The following is an 18,345-nucleotide window of genomic DNA, read 5'->3' as shown; positions in this document are numbered from 1 at the left end:
ACAGTTATATTTATCTTAATGTCCATGATACGATACTGATAGACTTGCTGTGCCCATGTAAACCAGTAGTGACGGGCAGCTGGTTATTTTAAAGGATTCAGTGCATATAGTACACATTGTCAATATTCAAATATTGCACTTTGTTGCATTAACTTCCTTCAACTTAGAAAATGATTTGTATTCAACTTTAAAATGTTGTTCCATGAAGTGTATGGCAAATCAGTTTTAATAGTCTGTAGTTGTTAAGCATCTATAGACCATCAGGGGAGTCCCTCTTAATAAAGAAGAAGAGAAAACTATTCCTTTCAAATCAACATACACCATATCAACCCTCGAAGAAAGTGCTCAAAAGGTTATCTGCAGCTCAATCAATGTACTCGGCTTTGAAGACAAAAAAAACGTTTTCTTCCTCAACTTGTTTTCCATGCCATTGCATTTGACCCTTGTAAAACAGTATCAGCAAACTAATAACCAAGCTGGCCTCTAATCTGTTGCCTCTGTTCCTCTCTCCTCTTGTAATGTGTTGCAGATTCCAGAGGTTGAAATCGGCAGGGAGATTTTAAGCAAATGGCATCTGGTTAAAGGTCAGAGTCAGGAGGCCCAGTGGGTGAAAGGTTGAATAACTCAAAGGAAAGTAGTGACCGTTTCAGATGGGAGATGTTTAATAGAGGAAGACTCTTGCTCTCAGCATTTTAATTTAGCTAGTTAGTAATACAGCCTGGTTACTGTACTTAATCTGTTTTGTGGTATCAAGTTTACACATTTTGGCTCATAGGCTAAACAAAGGTGGCATAGTCGTAAGCTTCATCACTATCAAACTTTATAGAACAAAAATAAGAAGTTTAAACTGTCAATTAAAGACATATAATGACATCCCTAATCATTTACCTTGAAAGCAGGTAATTTAAGTTTTTTAACTTACTTTCAAAGAAATGTGTGTTCATGTCATTTGTCATTTTTTTACAGTTTCTACAGTATCTACAATAATTTACAAAGATCTTGCTAACTTTTGATTTGATACTTTCCGATATTAAAAGTTTAAATGTTATTGCTTGGGGGGGCGGGGGGGGGGGGACCAGATTACTGTATATACATTGGTGTATAAAGTGGAACATGTGCTTATAATTCTAGTTTAAGTATTGAGCGCTGGGGCAGGAAAATTAGTGGAATTACTATTTTATTTTAACCAGATGATTGCTCCAGTTGAGCACCAGTGAGTTTTCATTAGGGGCTGTAATTTACGAGCCTCCCTCTGCATTCCAGGAGTTGGACAAACTCCCCCAGGTCTTGGTGTCAAAGAAAATGCCTGGGCATTGACACTAGAAGAATATGCACAGGGCATTTGCTAACACATCTATAAAAATATATATTTTGATTAATTAGTAAAGTTAACTTTTTTGAGAAAGTCCCTATCTAATTGGCTGGGACCTTAAACGTGTCTTGAGTTTTGACCTCTGTTTTGCTAGTTAAATGTCCACCACTTTTCACTGATTCTCAAATTCACTGATGTGTCCTGGATTGCCTTTGGTAATTTCTCCTTGGAGATTGATGTTTTTCTAAGCATGTTAAAGAAAAATGCTCTGAGAAATGATTCACCCTTTTTTAATTGGCGGATTTGTCTGGTTCTATTGTATCAAGTTAGTGTATCTAACACCTGTACATTTCACACGTTCTTCATGCCCTTTTGCAGTGGCAAGGTGGTGCAGTTCCACCTCACAGCAAGAAGGTCCTAGTTTCTATTTCAGAATGGGGCACTGATTGGTGCTCAGGTGGGCCTTTCTTGTCTCCCTGGCCATTGTGTGTGGAGCTTACATGTTCTCACCATGCTCACATGGATTTCCTCCACAAAACAAACCCTAATATATAAACCCATGCAGAACATAACGCGCTCGTGTGAGTACTTGGACTTGGTTCCCGGACGCTGCTGATGTGGCTGCTCCTGGCTGACCTGGAAGTAAGGATAGCAGTATGGAGGAAAAGCAGAGAATATTTCTGGTGAGAGTTTTGGTTGATGCCCTGGCATGCGTGTATGTGCTCCGCCACTCCTTGGACTTGTGTGTAGTCCACAATTGTGAGATTAATTAAGGTTTCTTCTCTTCTGCTCTTCTAGTTCAGAATAAAGACGGGTCAAATTGCAACCAGCAGTCAAAACAAGACAGACTGCTTAGTGATAGTCTCAAAGTCTGGTTAAATCCCCCTATTAATTTTCCAGCTCTATAAATCAAATTTTTGCTTCTCTTATCTTGGGAATGACCTTTGGTCTTTAAAAAAAGGTTAAATCTCCCAGCATGAGCTGTAAAAAGTGGGCAGCTATGTAAACACTGTGTTCCCCCATGGAAGAATTATAGGGCTGTCTGATGTCAAAGTTGGCCTCTGATGTCTGAAAATGTAGATTTGATGGAATTTCATTCATCATTTAACAGTTCTGTAGAGTTGACACAGTAACTGGGAGCTTTTCCAGGGTGGTCTCAGAGAGCTGATTCTTGTCATCCTATGGACACTTTGATTAAAACTACAGATACAAATGAATTAGTAAATTATTGAATAAAATAAAATGTTGTACCAGAAGGAATGTTTAACAATATGGCAGTGTAGTTGTAGGCAGGACAAGTTGGGTTCAAGACAAACACTTTCCAAAGTTAACACCACCCAAGGATGTCATTCACTATCCCTAAACCTAATTACAAATAAATGCTGCAGTTGGCCTTTTCACCTTACACTCAAGCTTTAACCTTAATTATAACCTTAAACCTTACCCACATTTGTTGCATTCAGCTTGTTGTCAAAATGATCCATCAGATCCATCTCCTTGTGGATACACATCAACTGGTTTTGTTTCCTAGTTCCCATGCTGTCATTCCAACAGAAATGAAACCTGAGAAGTAGTACAGTTACAGTGGGAGAGTATGTTAGTATATAAATGTAATCAGGCAACAGCCTTTACATAGAAAAATAGAAAAGCAAATGTTTGTAACATAATTTAAATAACATTGCTATTGCTTGTTGGCCTTTACAGTCTAACAGAAACCTAAATGGAACCAAAAGTTACCGCTACTGCAGACCACTAATCATGTACTTAAAAATGTGTTTGTAAACAGAGGGGTGGATGCAAGGCAGCCATGTGCTTTTGCTAATGATGGGGCGGGGGAGATGGAAACATTGAGGGAGGCCCCATGGTGTTGCCTAACTCTCTCTCTTAGCTGCCAGGTCATGGGTTATTAAGAGGTTTACATTACCTGGAGCCCTGCTGAGAAACCTTTTCTCAGAGTTTTTGTCCAGTCCACATATTCTGAACACTTTTTCGTGCCACGTATTATTAAGTTGGCAATATCAGTAATTTAATTTTTCGATTATTTCAATTTCTATCTTTCTGTCTCTCTATTTGCAATACAATAATTACATGTATTACTTATCTGCTACTTCTTATTGTTTCCTAAAAATGTTTTATACGTGATATCTTGAAAGATATTGAAACTTGCATCTTGTCATTCTGATTTAGTTGAAACTCAGCACAACTAAACACCTGTTCATTATGTCTGAAATGAACATCTAGAAAGTGTAAACCCTCTGTTTGTATTGACTGAGGATAATAAATAGTCTTTAAATTGTCCCTGAAATTGTCTTGAACAATGATTACAACTTGTAGCATGCTGTGCTTGAGCACAATGGAGTGGTGGTGGTGGTGGTGGTGGGGGGGGTTGGCTGAGGTAGAGAGAGATGTGAATGAAAGAAAGAAAAATAGAGTGAGAGAGGGAGATGGTTGTGGAGCTCCTCTTTTGGCTCTGAGTGTTATGATGAATGGGGGAACAATATTTAGCAGTTTTGTATGTGTGCACAGGTTGTCGTTGTTCTATTGAAAACTAATTGAGATGGTATGTTTTGCGCTTCTGTTGTGTTGTGGCACCTTAAAGCAACCATGGGATAACCTCTTTAGACTGGAGAAGTAACTTTATGACACAATAAGCTAAAACAAGAACAAAACAGAAACCTCTCCGACATCTGTTATTTTCCATAACAAGGTAAACAGAATCATGTTTCACGCTTTGATCTAACATCCTGAAACCCCTCTTTCTTGGACATCCTCTCTTTTCCTGGTGCCAAAGAGACCATGGAATAGAGAGCACTGAACACTCCACTCCCAGTGTCAGGGTGTTAGAGTTGAGATGCAGTGCATGCTGCTGTTTTCGGGCCAGAGAGACAGAATAGAGGGAGCAGGGCCAGGACGGGGCCTTGAGTCCTGCCAGCTGCACCCTGTCTTTGAGGAGGGAATGGAGTGCTGCTCATTGAGGCTGGCAAACGCCATCCCATAAACTTTCCCCTGCCGTTCCCTTTGATTGTCCTTGGACATCTGCCTGGCCCTCCCATCAGGAATGTGCAGCAGCTGTTTGCTGCAAGTGTCTTCGTTGTGTGAACTCGGGCCTGTGCACGGGCCCTGGCTTAATGAATTGAGCCAACTCAAACTGGGTCGCCTGGGACACTGCGCCCTGGTGCATAACTCTGCCCTGGGGATGACAGGCAAGCTCAGAGAAAGGGGCTGGGAAATGTATATTATGGAGGTTAACCATTTGCCCTCACACTGTAATTGGCTTAGATTGTCTAGCGACTGGATTTGCAGGGGGAGAACCTGCACTGTGCTTCAGTGCAAAAGTTCAGCTGTGCCTGACATTGAGTGTGTGTGAGGGTTAGAGAGAGAAAGAAACAGGGAGAGAGGGATGGAGAGATAGAGAGAGCGAAAGAGAGAGAGTGAGAGTAAGAGGGAGAGTGAGAGAAAGCCAGATTGCAACATAAGGAGTAAGTAGAGAGTAGGTGTGTAGATTTGATGTTTCATTAAAACAATACTAATCTAATGAATTAAACGTGAATTAACTGAAATGTAAATGCACTTCACTGTTGTATATAAGGCCACACACATATTCACACAAGTACCTTCTGCCATCACACAAGTCACACATTGTTAGCAGAGAGATAGTGGCAGAGGGGGAAATTACAAAGGTGTCAAATACTCTAAGTATGGAAATTCCCAGATGTAAAGAGGAATGTGTTTGATTTCCCATCTTTACTTCTCTTAAGCCAAGGGAAGGTTTAGATCTCAGCATCCCAACTCATGTGAGCTTTAGACTAAAGAAGACAAGAGGATTAGTGATAATGTGGGTAGCCTTTACCCAAGACAAACTGGCAAACATGACTGGGTGCTGAGTGATGGGTAGAGGAATCTGATGCGGCTGCTTGTTTGTTTGAAATGGCAGATTAGAAAGAGGACGCAGAATTCAGGAAGGTAAACAGCAGAGGGGGATTGGTCTTTTTGTAAAGGACGAATTGCCAACAGTTAAGAGCTCCAGGAGCTTTGGTATTTGAAGTTTTATTGTAACCATGAATTTCTTCAGTTTTAGCTGTGACTGTCATACATCGTGATGGTTTGTGCCAAAATTCAAAATAAAAAAACATGTTTGGTAACTTTAAGTCACGTGTTATTTATGAAAGAACTTCCATGCTGGTTTACCGTTTCTCATTAGAAAGGTTTTGATAGTTGTTGTTTTTTTTATTCCCATTTCCTCTTGTATCCCTGAATGACAGACAGTGTTCAGTCATGAGGGTTGTTCCACGGGCCATGATGAGTTGTTTAAAATCTAATCAGAAACTAACAAGTCCCTGGTTATTTGTTTCTGCCTCGATACTTGAGAGTTCGCAGATGTTGTGGAAGGTAGGGAGTCGATTGTTTATACAGCAGTGAATCTTTTCCAAACACACACATTCTATCAGCCCACATGGCTATCTATCAAGGGAGGCAGAAGTTACAGTTTTTCTGAAGTCAGACAGGCACAAAAGCCCTTCAGCCGCAAATTACAACTCCCACCCCACCTGCTGAAGCCAGCGTGCTGGCGGCGTAGTGTTCAGACGGTAACCTGCCTCCAATCGATCGGTTGTTGTTGCAGCTGTGCTCTGGTTGATGGTTTATTTAAGCGGCTCCACATGCTTGTTGAGGGTAAGGCAGCTGAATATATAAAACAGGCTCTCAGAACCACTTTGTGGTCCAGGCAAGAGTAAATGGAATAATAAAATCCAAATGGTTTCATCCTATGTTCTGGCCTCGTAAATCCAGGAAGTCACTGCTTACCTTGATCCAATGCATGGATCAAGAATGCATGCATGTGTGTACAAAAAAAAGGTTACATGTGGCTAACAAGATGACCCCTCAATGACAGATCTAATCAAACATCAGCAGGTCTCATGTCTACAAAAATACAGAGGTAGTGGTTTTCAGCTGTACGGATAGTTTGGAGACAAACAATTAATTGGTTTTGTATTGGTACTCAAATAATTAATTGTAACATGGGAGAGACCACTTTAGAGATTTCTTTATTTTAACTAAACTATCTACAAAAAACATTTTGGGTGTATTAAAATATATAGACAATTACGACGTTCAACTTGTTTCAATAAGTTCATGTTTGCAAAAATAGAAGTACACTAATATACTGTAGTCATGTAGAAAAAAAAGTATTGCATAATAGTTCTTCAACATCTGTCTGCAAAGTTTCACCTGCTTTGTCCTGTAATGTTTGTCCTTGTAAAGGAAAATAAATCATATAAGGTTTAGTCACAAAAATGTCCATAATCTTACTGCTGTCTCTCACATGTAACAATTAGCATTTTCAGGACTACATTTTTTGTACACTTTGGAAACTCAAGTCTCCTCAATCTCCTTCCTGACTAATAATCTGTTTTAATGAGTCAAAATGTCCCTTCATCTCATATTTAAATTGGAATTAGTGAAAGTACACTAAACCTTACAGTAACATGCAAGATTGCATGCTTTTACATTCAGGTTCAAATCTAAGATGCAGAGACCCTATACACTGCCTTGTTAACTAGGCTGCAAGGTCAAGTCACTGCTCTCTTTGAAAAGAGGGCATTGAGCTTCTCCCCTTTACTCAACCTACTTCCTTCCCACAGGGCAAAGATGAGGATGTGTCTCAACTTCCTGCTCCCCAACACACAGACAGGAAAGAGGTACAGTAACAGGGGTGAGCGTTCAACTGTGCAGTTATTTAGAAATCCCAGGAAGATACATTCATGTTTTACTTTATTTTTTATGAGGCAGTCTTAGTTTAAATAATTACTGACATGGTAATCCCAAATGATTCAAGAAAAATTGCTGACAAAAATAACAGATTTGATATGTCATGGGGTTGCAGTATTAGATGCTTTCACCAAAGGAGAACTGAGAAATTAGGAAAGAATCATAATGTACTCAGTGAATGCAATGACTGTCAGACATTATTGTCCTGTAGCAGTCTCAAATGTAAGTTATTATTACTCTTGTCATAAGAACCACTGTCAAAATTACATCATTCCACTTTCCTCTTCAAGAATTTTGATTTTATTTTTTATTTCACATCGTACAATGCCTTCTTATTTCTAAAGGGTCTCAGTGCTTAAACTCAGCAGTTCCTTGTTTAGCTTAACAGTGCAGTAAAAAAACAAACATTGCATGGTTTGTCCATGAATCATATATGAAACATTGTTTTCATTTCATATAAAACTATAATGGGTATAAAGTGAAGCCAATTTCAAAAGTGCAAGTAAGCTGAATTTCATAGCCCTTTGCTGTCAGTTGTCAAACCATTTCAGTTGACTTTTGTGGCCCTTGGAAACAACAAAGGTAAGGCTTGCTTACAGTCAGACGTTCTGATATTTGGGATATTTCTGTAAACTCCCAGGGGACTAAACTTGCCCTAGAAAAGGCTGAGGGCTGAAAAATATTGTTAGAAAACAACTGTTTATGCAGACCTCAGGTTCAGTGTTAGGAAACAAGGAATATATAGCACATTTCTCAACACTTTGTCTTTGTGGTTTAAGATATGTTTGCTTGTAAAACAAAGATTCCAATGTTCTCGATCAGAGGGTTCCCATATACGTGAATTAAAGACATTGGTTCTAGAAAAATAAATAGTTGCTACTATCAATCGATAGTAAAAAACAAACAAACAAAAAAAGCTTTTTCACTTACATTTACAACTTACGAAATACAGATACTAACACCTGAAAATACATTGATAGCTTTCATGATGATACATGTTTAAAAAATCACATTCTGCCCGATTTCATAATGTCCATGAACTTGAGTTATTAGGTTCTATTGTCACGTGGAATATAGATCAAAGAAGGTTTAAAAGCAATATTGCCATGGATGATTTCATGAAGAACAGTAACATGCATACTGCACGCCACAAGTGTAAACAAAACAGGCTTGACTTTTACAATGTAACATTGCAGTTTAAATCCATGCTATTGTTTTTTCCTTATACTGATTATTTTTCATGTCATTTGGATGGTAACCAGTCATTAGCGGGTGGAACCACTTTTGTTTCTTTACCCACTGGGTAAATGCCAAATGAATGTACAAAAGCAAATTATGTGAACTTTGCTTTGATGCATTGTTCCCCTAATTTTCATCCATTACCCAAAGCTCAGAACTACCTAAAAACAATATTTGTTCATTTCATTTCACTCAGACCAAATTTGGAGTCCTCAAACAAAGTACCTGAAAGATTTAAACAAAATACAATACTGCTTCTCATTGATGGTTGTAACTACAGCTTTCAACTGTCTCTTAACATACCGTAACACCCAACTGACAAACCCTACCCAGGACATAGTTTTAACCTATATGCTAGTACCTACCCACCATCATGCCATGAACTCACAGGTAAAAGTATCAGGTTCTTAACCTTGAATTTGTATCATCAGTTCTTGTACCTGCTACATTTGTGTTAGCGGCAACATCTGACCACACAACGTTTGACAGGCTCTCTAATTACCTTTGCTATTTACGGTGCTCTGCCCGTCTGCTACTGATTTCTCCATTATCTTGACAGTAAACAAACTGGTCCCAATAGAACATAGCCATGTGAAGCTTGCCTGTGGCAGGCTTGGGCCTTAGCATAGCGACCACAAATCGCTTCTGCATTAAAAGTCACCATGTAACAATAACCTTTGGCTTTATCACCAACTTATTTTTTAGTAAGGAGGGCCTTTTTGTGCAAGCACTTAGGCTTTATTCACCCATATTGACTGACTCAGACACTCTGAGAGTGATACTCTTTGAGGGTCCTAGTGGAGAAAACCCTAGAAAATAGAGGAGTTCCTAGAGGAGTTACACAATTCCTCAGATCTCTTCTGGTTTGGTCCTTATCGCATGGTTTTTGCAGACACTGAGACAAATAATTCAGTCAAAATTGCGATTAGGATTGTTCTGAATTCAAGCTGTATTTTTGGGAAAATTATTCATTCTGTTCTGGAGTTGAACTAATAAACGTTCTTTGATCAAGGCAGCTTAGTTGATTTGTTTCTTAATTTAGATTTTTTGTGTCATGTTTATTAAAGATACTAGCTTTTTTTGCTTATTAAAGTTAATTTGCATTACATTGAAATCAATGTGTAAATCTGTGTACACACAGCTAATGTCCTGAAATATCTTCATGGATGGTCAATCCTCAGGCTTTGACACCTATGTTGAGGGTTAAACCTTTGACATTTGCTTTGACACAGGCCCCCTATTTATACACTGAGACTCAACTGCCAATACTGCAAATGCATGGAGCATCAAGTTGCAAATGTCACTATTTTAATCTCATTGACAGAATACTTGATTATTTTAAGTACTGTGTGTCTTTCTGTCTGTGAACTTGTCTGCATACTTGTGTGAGAGTATGTTTTCAAGGGGGTGTGTTTGGCGGAGCCCCTCCCCTTTATCCCCTTTTGCTGACCTAGTACAGTACAGCAACAGTATTTCTCAACATTCCCAATACACCATCTGTGTGGGATGCTATAAAACAAATAACCGAGGTCTCAGTGCATCCAAATGTTGTCCAGTCAACTATCCTGATATGATTAAGACCAATATAAACAGGGATCACACCGGTACTATACTGGTACTATACAAATTATATTATTAACAGTCCGAATATAGGTTATGTAATAGCTTAGATCTTTTATGTCTGTGTAAAATCTTATCATTACACTGAGGTAAAAACAGATCATTCAAATTTGGGAATTTTTAGCTCAAGAGGTGTGAGAGGTGTGAGAACAAGAGGTGTGTTTACTGGCTTTGAATGCTTCCTACATCTTAAGGGTCTCTCTAAAATAATGTACCACATTAGTTCAAATTAAGTGTGCACACACAGTATGGAAACTTGATACCTGACTAAATGGCTGGTGCCAATAATGATAATACAAATTGCATTGTGGCAGTCACTGTGGGATAAATCATTGGGATACTATGGAGTAGAGTAAAAAAAAAAAGGATTTCATTGATTTTCAAAAGTAATTAAATATACAGTGATAAATGGAATGGTTGGACTGCCTTTTCAACATAGTGATGATGATATATATTTTAAGTTACCAGACATCAAATTGTATTATAATGTTTTAACAAGTTGACCTACAAACATTGTCTGTTTGTATGTGTCCAGGGTGAGGCAAAGCATATGCTCAGCCCAAGGCAACGCTGCTAAACTACAAAACTGAAGAAAAATAAAACTCAAAGGATTAGAACAATTTAGAAAGCAGACCCCCTTATTTTCTATTGAGCTTTCCCCCGCGCTGTGGCTATTTCTCTATGCCCAGCATGGGCTCCACTTTGTGGCTTTTAATAACCTGCCCCTTCAAGCTCCTAGCCCCTGAGACACATTTTTCCCCACTTTATTTGTGCCGCTCTGTTTCTACCTACCAGCAGCTGCAAGGAGGAGTGAACAGCGGAGGCGGCAGCAGCAAATTTCTTCCAGTTGCTCAACACGCTAATCCTCCCCTTTTCTTCGCAGCTCAAGCATTATATTGCAGTTTCATTGACTAGGAGGTGTTGTGTTGCAGTGGAATCAATAGCTGAGGGGATCCCAGCCCAACGATTAGCTTGTCAGTCAGGGCTCTGTGGTTGGAAGGAGGGGAGGCTGCGTAAATCCCAGAATGCCAGGGGCCACCGGCATGGAAAAGCTGGAATGCTGGGAGCCGCCGATTGCTCTCCACCACCTGTTGTAAGAGGCAACATGTGCTGAGAGTATTAACCTTTCTGCTACTGTGGTTTAACCACTGCCCACTGCTATTGGTTTCTTCGTTCAATCGGAGGCTACTAACCGCAAGTCACATCTACAGTATTGGAGACTGTTTGACCCCTTTCATGCATCAGGATTGGACCCATATTTCAACGTATCATAATAAGTGTTCAAAGCCCGAATCATTACAGTAATGATTGAATGGTCAATCCAAGTATCATTTTGGTGTCCTGCAGTACATGGAGATTTAAGGAGCATTACTTACCATCTCTAAGATTTAGAGTACACTGTGTCATGTTTGTTTTTCTGCATTAAATCAATTCCTAAGGGTCAATCCCCAGAGACACTGAACCAGGATTCATTTCTGTGGAAGAGTAATTGTAAACTATTTGTATATGAGCCAAATGCAAGGGGAATTTAGACAGAGCAAATCTTTGACCTTTCGAAAATATTTTGGCCCCCATCCCAGAGTTGACACACAGTTCATCATCAATAGAATGCCATCTGATATTTAGAGAACAGATACAACATGGACAAAGACTTGTTGAACCAAATGCTCTCTGATATCTTCCTTTACCTATTGTTTGTCATATGTAGCCCTGTGGTATTCTACCAGAGGCCTTGCAGAAGAGACCCACCCACAGAAATGATAGCATGTGTGAAATCTCTTCCGAGGAAGTTATCGGACCATTTTACATTTGAAAAATAAAAGAAATCCCACACGTTTCTATCACATTTCTTAACCTAAATAGATGGATAACAAATCATGCGCTCCATTTTATCAATAATTATGATCTGCCCACTCATTCCTTTAACACTCGGAGACCCATTGCTCCCACTCCTGTCTTCAAAGTCACACAAAGTCTTGTCCTCAAGACACACAAGTCATCTGACCTGGGTCATGGGGTAATCTCGGTGGTGAAGTGAATAACCGTACACTCGGCCGGGAGGTAGTTGTGGCACATTGCACTGAAGGCCTGTTGCTTGTAAACACAATAGTCTGTTATCAGTGGTGGGATAGTAAAAAGCAGCCCATATTAGAATTAGAAACCAGCCGGTTCAAAACCGTCATTATGGGGTCGCACTGGGGAAGAGCAGGCAATCAGTTACTGTAGGAGGGGGAGGAGTCAAGGGATAGATGGAGTGTTCTCTTGATTGTGTGTGTGTGTGTGTTTGGAGTGTGTGAAGGGATGGGGTGAGTGGGATATGGGCTTCATTATTAGAAAATGCAAGTGGCAGCTCGGATCTATGACGGATTCGAGTGACCGCAGATAGAGTGTGGCTAGTTAGATCAACACTTGTATTTTTGTTTTTGATGATTTTATGTAAAGCACTTTGAGCTGCAATTCTTGTACGAATAGTGCTATATAAATACAGTCTTACTTACTTACTTACTTACATTAACGCTGCTGCATTTACTCTCTCGAAACTAACTTCTGGCTGAACACAGACTCTGTCTGCAACAGGAGGCTTTCTGAAAGCACATAGAATTATTTATGGGTGGCAGTTTTTTTGTTTATCTGTGTATCTGTTCTATGTGTGAAGTAGTTGGAGGTATTTTGTTCCTCCCCAAGGCATCCAGTATTAGTTTGGTGTATACAAGATGTAAGGTGGGGGGTCAGATGGCTGAGCGGCTAGGGAATCGGGCTACCAATCAGAAGGTTGCCGGTTCAATTCCTAGCTGTGCCAAATGACGTTGTGTCCCTGGGCAAGGCACTTCACCCTACTTGCCTCGGGGGTAATATCCCTGTACTTCCTTTAAGTCGCTTTGGATAAGAGCGTCTGCTAAATGACTAAATGTAAATGTAAGGTGTATGAAGTCTAAACTTAAACACAAAGCTTTGGAAAGTCAATTTGTCAGTAAAAATTTTTACACACAAGTTCTTTGCATGAGTTTTACAATATATTGTATGCTTGCCAACACAATTGTGATTTATTAAGGAAAAACTAATACCCTTCACAGAATAAATACTCTAGTAAAAGTAAACTTTAAGCACCTTTAGTAAATTGTAAATCCACAAGCGGGGTGATGATTAAAGACATCACTTGGGGTGCCCACTGCAACAGAGAGGTTACCAGAATTTACAAGTGCCAGAACCCATTGACCAGCAGATCATTTGTTGTGTATGATCAAGTGTTGTGTATGTGTCTTTGTGTGAGTTTGGCAAGCAGAAGGAACGTCTCTCAAGAGTGCTTACCAAGGGATCTGGGAAAATGTTCTAGTTTCTAGGGAAATGAACTCAAGAGTGAACACTAGCGTGTTAAGTTACGTGTATTAGCCCCACTTTGGGTTGTGTATGTGAAACAAGCTCTTATAAGAGTTGGTGAGAATCCCTTAACTCACATTACTCCTCCCCCTTGCTTTGTCTCTTTTTAAGGGCCAGGTTAGAAGGGTCACTCTCTCCATGTGGATAGGTCCTCTGGCGCAGTTATCTGGCTACAATGCTCAATTAGTGTCAATCCCTCTTTTGAGGTGACAATACAAGGGCTTTAGATTTTTAAGACTTTAAGATGAAAAAGAGACACTCATAGAAAGATTACGTAAATATGCCTTAAACATGGTTTCCATATAACTTCTAAAGATACCCATAGAAAGATTAAATGTGCCTATCCTGGCAAAATATTCAATTTAAAAGTTACCTTCAAGACTATGAAGTAGATTGAAAGTACTATACCCCATTAAGTATTACATTAATCACACTTCAAAGTGCAAATTGCTATGCAACTACTGCCATGGCTCAGAGTTAAACTCCACAAGGATGTGTACTGATATCTAAGAGAAATAAATTCTGATCAAAGTATGGAGGCAGCAGTTCAGGTAGCAACCACCCCTAACAAGGTCACTATCTGTAACCAGGTGCTCAATTAAAAGGGGCATTAACCTTGTTTACACAATACAACAGCAATATGGAGTAGGGCAGTAAATGTATTGTCATTAAACAGTAGGAGGCCGCTTGCTTCTGGCAGACTGCCCACAAGCCATTTGAACTGGGCTGCCAAACACAACCCTTTAAGCCAACTCAAGAGCCACATATGGAGCATGCTCCTGATAGCCACAGCCAAGTAATGAACACAAGTTTGTGCTGTGCCCTAAGTTCTTAGAAATCAGTGTAAACATTATTTTGAAGTATATTTAGTAAAAGGAGGTGTCAACCACTGCGGAAACTGTTTGCAGAGCTTCATGATGTGGCTAGCGTGAACACTAACCCAGTTCACCCGCACATTTAAATCAAGAGAGAGAAAAACAACACCAATAAAGTTGTTTTGGAGCTTTGATGATGAACGTGCCACAACTCTCTGTCCCCCAGTTCAGGGTTGGACATACCTGCCAAGAAACAAGACAAAACTCTATATTTAAAACCCATATTTATTTGTGGAACAATTTAGTGTATACCTGGTACAGATTAGCAACTTGTACCGAGATTTAAACTGCCCAAAATATGTTTAATGTGGATTGTGTTTGTAATAAAGAGAAAGTGGAGGTTATGGCAAATTTGTCTTACAATAACTGGTACTTGATGTCTTTCTGAATAATTTGTAGAGACTATGATTTTTTGTCTTGACCATTAGATTACATTTGTTATCTAATTTAAGGGGAGGAACGACAGTTGAATAGGAAAAGAAAATCCTGTTCTTCAATCAGAATGAAACTTTACCACATGAATATACCCCAAAATATAAGATATATTTGTATTGTGACTTTTAGTTTCCCCCCCAATAAATTATGCAAATGTAGTTTATTCTCATTAAATATGTGATAATTTGTATACGATATAGAACACGGCAACTACATCATAAATGAAGTCAGAACTTTTTGGTTTGTTTTAATGGGATCAATAACTAATTGGTTAGAATTGTTCAGATTTGCACTTGACCAGTGCTAAAAAACAAAACAAACAAACAAAACCTTTTTGGTAAATAACACCACATAAAATGAGATTGACAAAAAATATTTGAAAATCCCTCTGAACATGTCTAGATATTGCAATTATAAAGTAGTATGTAAAATTGTGTGGCTTTACCTATTATGAGCCAAGAGTTGTCTAGCTTGACATGTTTGCTCGATGCTATTTTGAGAAAATCGCTGTTAAACATTTAGAAGTGTTAGAATGGGTTCTCTTTATCGCTCTGAGTTTCCCCCCCCCCTCACTGCCATGACAAAAAAGTAAATAGCAAATATGGTTAGGCTAGCAATATGCTTGAGAGAATAAGCTTTCCAACAATGTACAATTCATTTAAGTTATTTCTTAACTTGCTGAGACAAATTTCAATAAAAGATGGTAACACACCATGATTTAAGGTTTTGTTTACTCGGCTGTATAAGGGTTGTATAAAATCATTAAAAAAACAAAAAAAACTTTTTGGGTCAATATTTGTGGCATTTTATGAAAGTTTACTGGTTATAGAACCAAAATATCCAAAAATATCCAAATTGACAAACTGAACAAAAATCTGGGTTTTTGCCTGTAGTACCTGGCCTTAAGTACGTCATGCATATTTCTGTTTTATTATTAACTCATTAATTAGGCACTCATTAGTTCATGTTTAACTTGTAATCATTCATTACAAATGTGTGAGCATTCATTAATTTATTGTTACTATTCATGTTGTATACTATTGGTTGTTCATTACTTAATAGCAACTATCCCAACATGTAATAGTATCCATGTTTCAATTATTGAATGTGTTGTATAGAGTGTATTGCAAGTTTCAAATTATTTGGTTGAGAAAAGTACATTGAGTAAAAAAAAATAAAAGTAACTTCTCCAATTAGTAAGTATAAAAATGTTACAAGGAAGTTTCCTTGTACAGGTAAGTCTTCATTCATTATGTATGTATGTATTTATGTATGTATGTATGTATGTATGTATGTATGTATGTATGTATGTATGTATGTATGTATGTATGTATGTATGTATGTATGTATGTATGTATGTATGTATGTATCCATGTATTTTTCCCCTTATTTTCTGTTGTATGTTTGCTTAGGTTCTATTTAAGGTCTTGGCTTGCACGTAGGTATTGCAACTGTCACTTTTGTTCCCAGGGGAGTGGCATGCAGTTAACTTAAAATCAAGGCCTGTAATTTGTGGTTGAAGGCACACTCTGAAATCTTTCTGATCTCAGTGCCTGAGGCGTCAGCACACAAGACTTGATTAGAGTAAATTACATGTGGTAGCTACAGCATTAACCACAGCTTGGGGTGAAAGTCAGTCGTTTGCATTTATATGTGTCTTTGGGTAGGAAGACCACAGTATACACAGGGAGTAACTGACACATAAAGTTAGCAAATTACTGACTGTGGTTTGATTCTACACAAACAATTCATAAAATCTGTCAAAAATGTGAGAGAAAATAATTGCACAGCAAAGTGCTCTCCACATCACCTGGTTGTGGTCTGCCACAACACACCCACATGGATCCTTACAGTTATTAACAACTGTTTTGAATCATGAATCCACTCTTGCACAACATATTATCTACAAGTGCCTGGTCAGCTACAGGGATAAGATGGAAGATCTTATCAAGACGTAGAAGAGCAGGAGGAAAGGGCTACTGACATCCAAAACCATGGGACACGTCATCATTAGTTTTCCTCAATATAACAGTTATGTAACTGTGAAACCGACATACACTTTCTCTCAAAAACATACAGTCTGTGCACACTTATGCAAACACAAATTTGACTTGTTTACTTCTACTCCTACTATTTCTACTGAATGGTGGGATGAATGGATGGATGAATGGATGAATGGGTGGTTGGACGGAAGGACAAACAGACAGACCTAGAATAATATATATATATATATATATATATATGTATATATATATATATACCTCACTTACCCCAAGCCCTACCTGCATTTAATGAAAGGAAATACTTAATCTTTTACATTACATGTCCTCTTGAGGAACTAGGCAAGAGACAAAAGCAGAACATATCAAAACCCTGTTCTGCCCCGAATGGGAGCGTGTATGTCGTGTTGGAGGAGTGGAGTTTTCTATCGATTCATGGGCCTCTTCAATCCCCTGGGCCTTTTTACTTTGGGCCTCTGTCAGGTCCCATTTTTTCTCTTTTTTTCTTTCTTTCTTTCTTTCTTTCTTTCTTTCTTTCTTTCTTTCTTTCTTTCTTTCTTTCTTCCTTCCTCTCTCTCTCTCTCTCTCTCTCTCTCTCTTTCTCTCTCTCTCTCTCTGTCCGTCTCTCTGTCCGTCTCTCTTTACTTCTGTCTTGTTCTTTCTTTTTTCTATTTTCTTTTTCCTTCTTTCCATCCTTCTATCTTTCTCTCTCTCACACACACTTTCCTACTCTTTCTCTACCCCTTTGTTTGCTGTGTATAAGAGGGTTTTTAAACCCAGCCAGTGTTTGTAATTAGCTCCCAATGTTGGAATGGAACATGTTGAGGTGGGTGTTAATGGGACGACCAGGCCCTCTTTCTCACAGCAGGCTGAGAGCAGAAACAGAAACCGGGCTTTGTTCCCTGGGCTAGGAGAAGACAAAAACGGGCATAAAGTGTGTGGAAGGACCTCTGGAAAATATTAACAGGCATTCACAGCTTAAAAAGAAATTTCAAATGGAATGAAACAGAAGGCAAATATAATGACTGTCTACTCTTGAGAAAGTGTAGAGTTGGAAACCAGTTTGGTACATACAATTGGGATATTTTACAAACTTCTTTGTTGTGAAACTATATTAAAAAAAAAACTGAACTGTTATTTGTGGTTTCATGACTACAAGGTGTGAGTTATGTATTAGGGTATTGATCACGCCTGAGAACACTACAGATCTCTTGCATGTTTACAGTAACTATGCTTATTAAAAGTGTAATGTTACTGTAATGAAATGTCTTGTATTTGTGATATTTTGTCTAAGATAACTATGTTTTACAGCTATACTTAATATTACAGTAACATGTAAATTGCAGGTTTTGAACATGTAGCTACTGTATTTGAATTTTTATCTGGAACTTGAACCAAAATGTTAACTTTGGACACTTTGTTGTCAGAGTTCACAATCCCTGGGAATGCTGTGGGAGTTTTTACCAAATCTTTCAAGATCTTTGTCTTTTTTCTTCCTTCCACACCACACATTCAAACACACTGCTGCTGGAGCAATCCATTATTGTGTCAAAGTTCTTGTTCTGCTTTGGCCGGGAAACATAGCAAAACAGCTTGTTTTCATTTCAGACGGGGATAGGCAGGACTACGTTTCAAGTCCCCTGCTCCTCCAGATGTGTCTTGATCAAGGGAAGTTGACTAAGCGCTTTGTGTCCTTTAAGACACTAATGTGATTATG

The 18,345-nt window shown here is 38.7% G+C and overlaps 1 long non-coding RNA gene across 2 annotated transcripts; it reads right to left on the bottom strand.

Annotated features, from left to right (window-relative positions):
* Positions 1-908: 908 nt before the first annotated feature.
* On the bottom strand, positions 909-11,054 carry LOC124476674. Of its 2 annotated transcripts, none has more exons than XR_006957055.1 (3): positions 10,733-11,054; positions 2,757-2,875; positions 909-1,948 (listed from the first exon to the last, which is right to left on the bottom strand). It is a non-coding gene; the product is annotated as an uncharacterized LOC124476674 (long non-coding RNA). The 2 variants fall into 2 exon arrangements; XR_006957054.1 differs by having other exon boundaries at positions 2,761-2,875; positions 10,733-10,975.
* Between the last annotated feature and the right edge of the window lie 7,291 nt (positions 11,055-18,345).

The sequence above is a fragment of the Hypomesus transpacificus genome, chromosome 14 (genome assembly GCF_021917145.1).
Source record: "Hypomesus transpacificus isolate Combined female chromosome 14, fHypTra1, whole genome shotgun sequence".
In the NCBI taxonomy this organism is placed as follows: domain Eukaryota; kingdom Metazoa; phylum Chordata; class Actinopteri; order Osmeriformes; family Osmeridae; genus Hypomesus; species Hypomesus transpacificus.
Note: the sequence above shows the minus strand (reverse complement) of the source record. Positions and strands in the feature narration are given on the sequence as shown.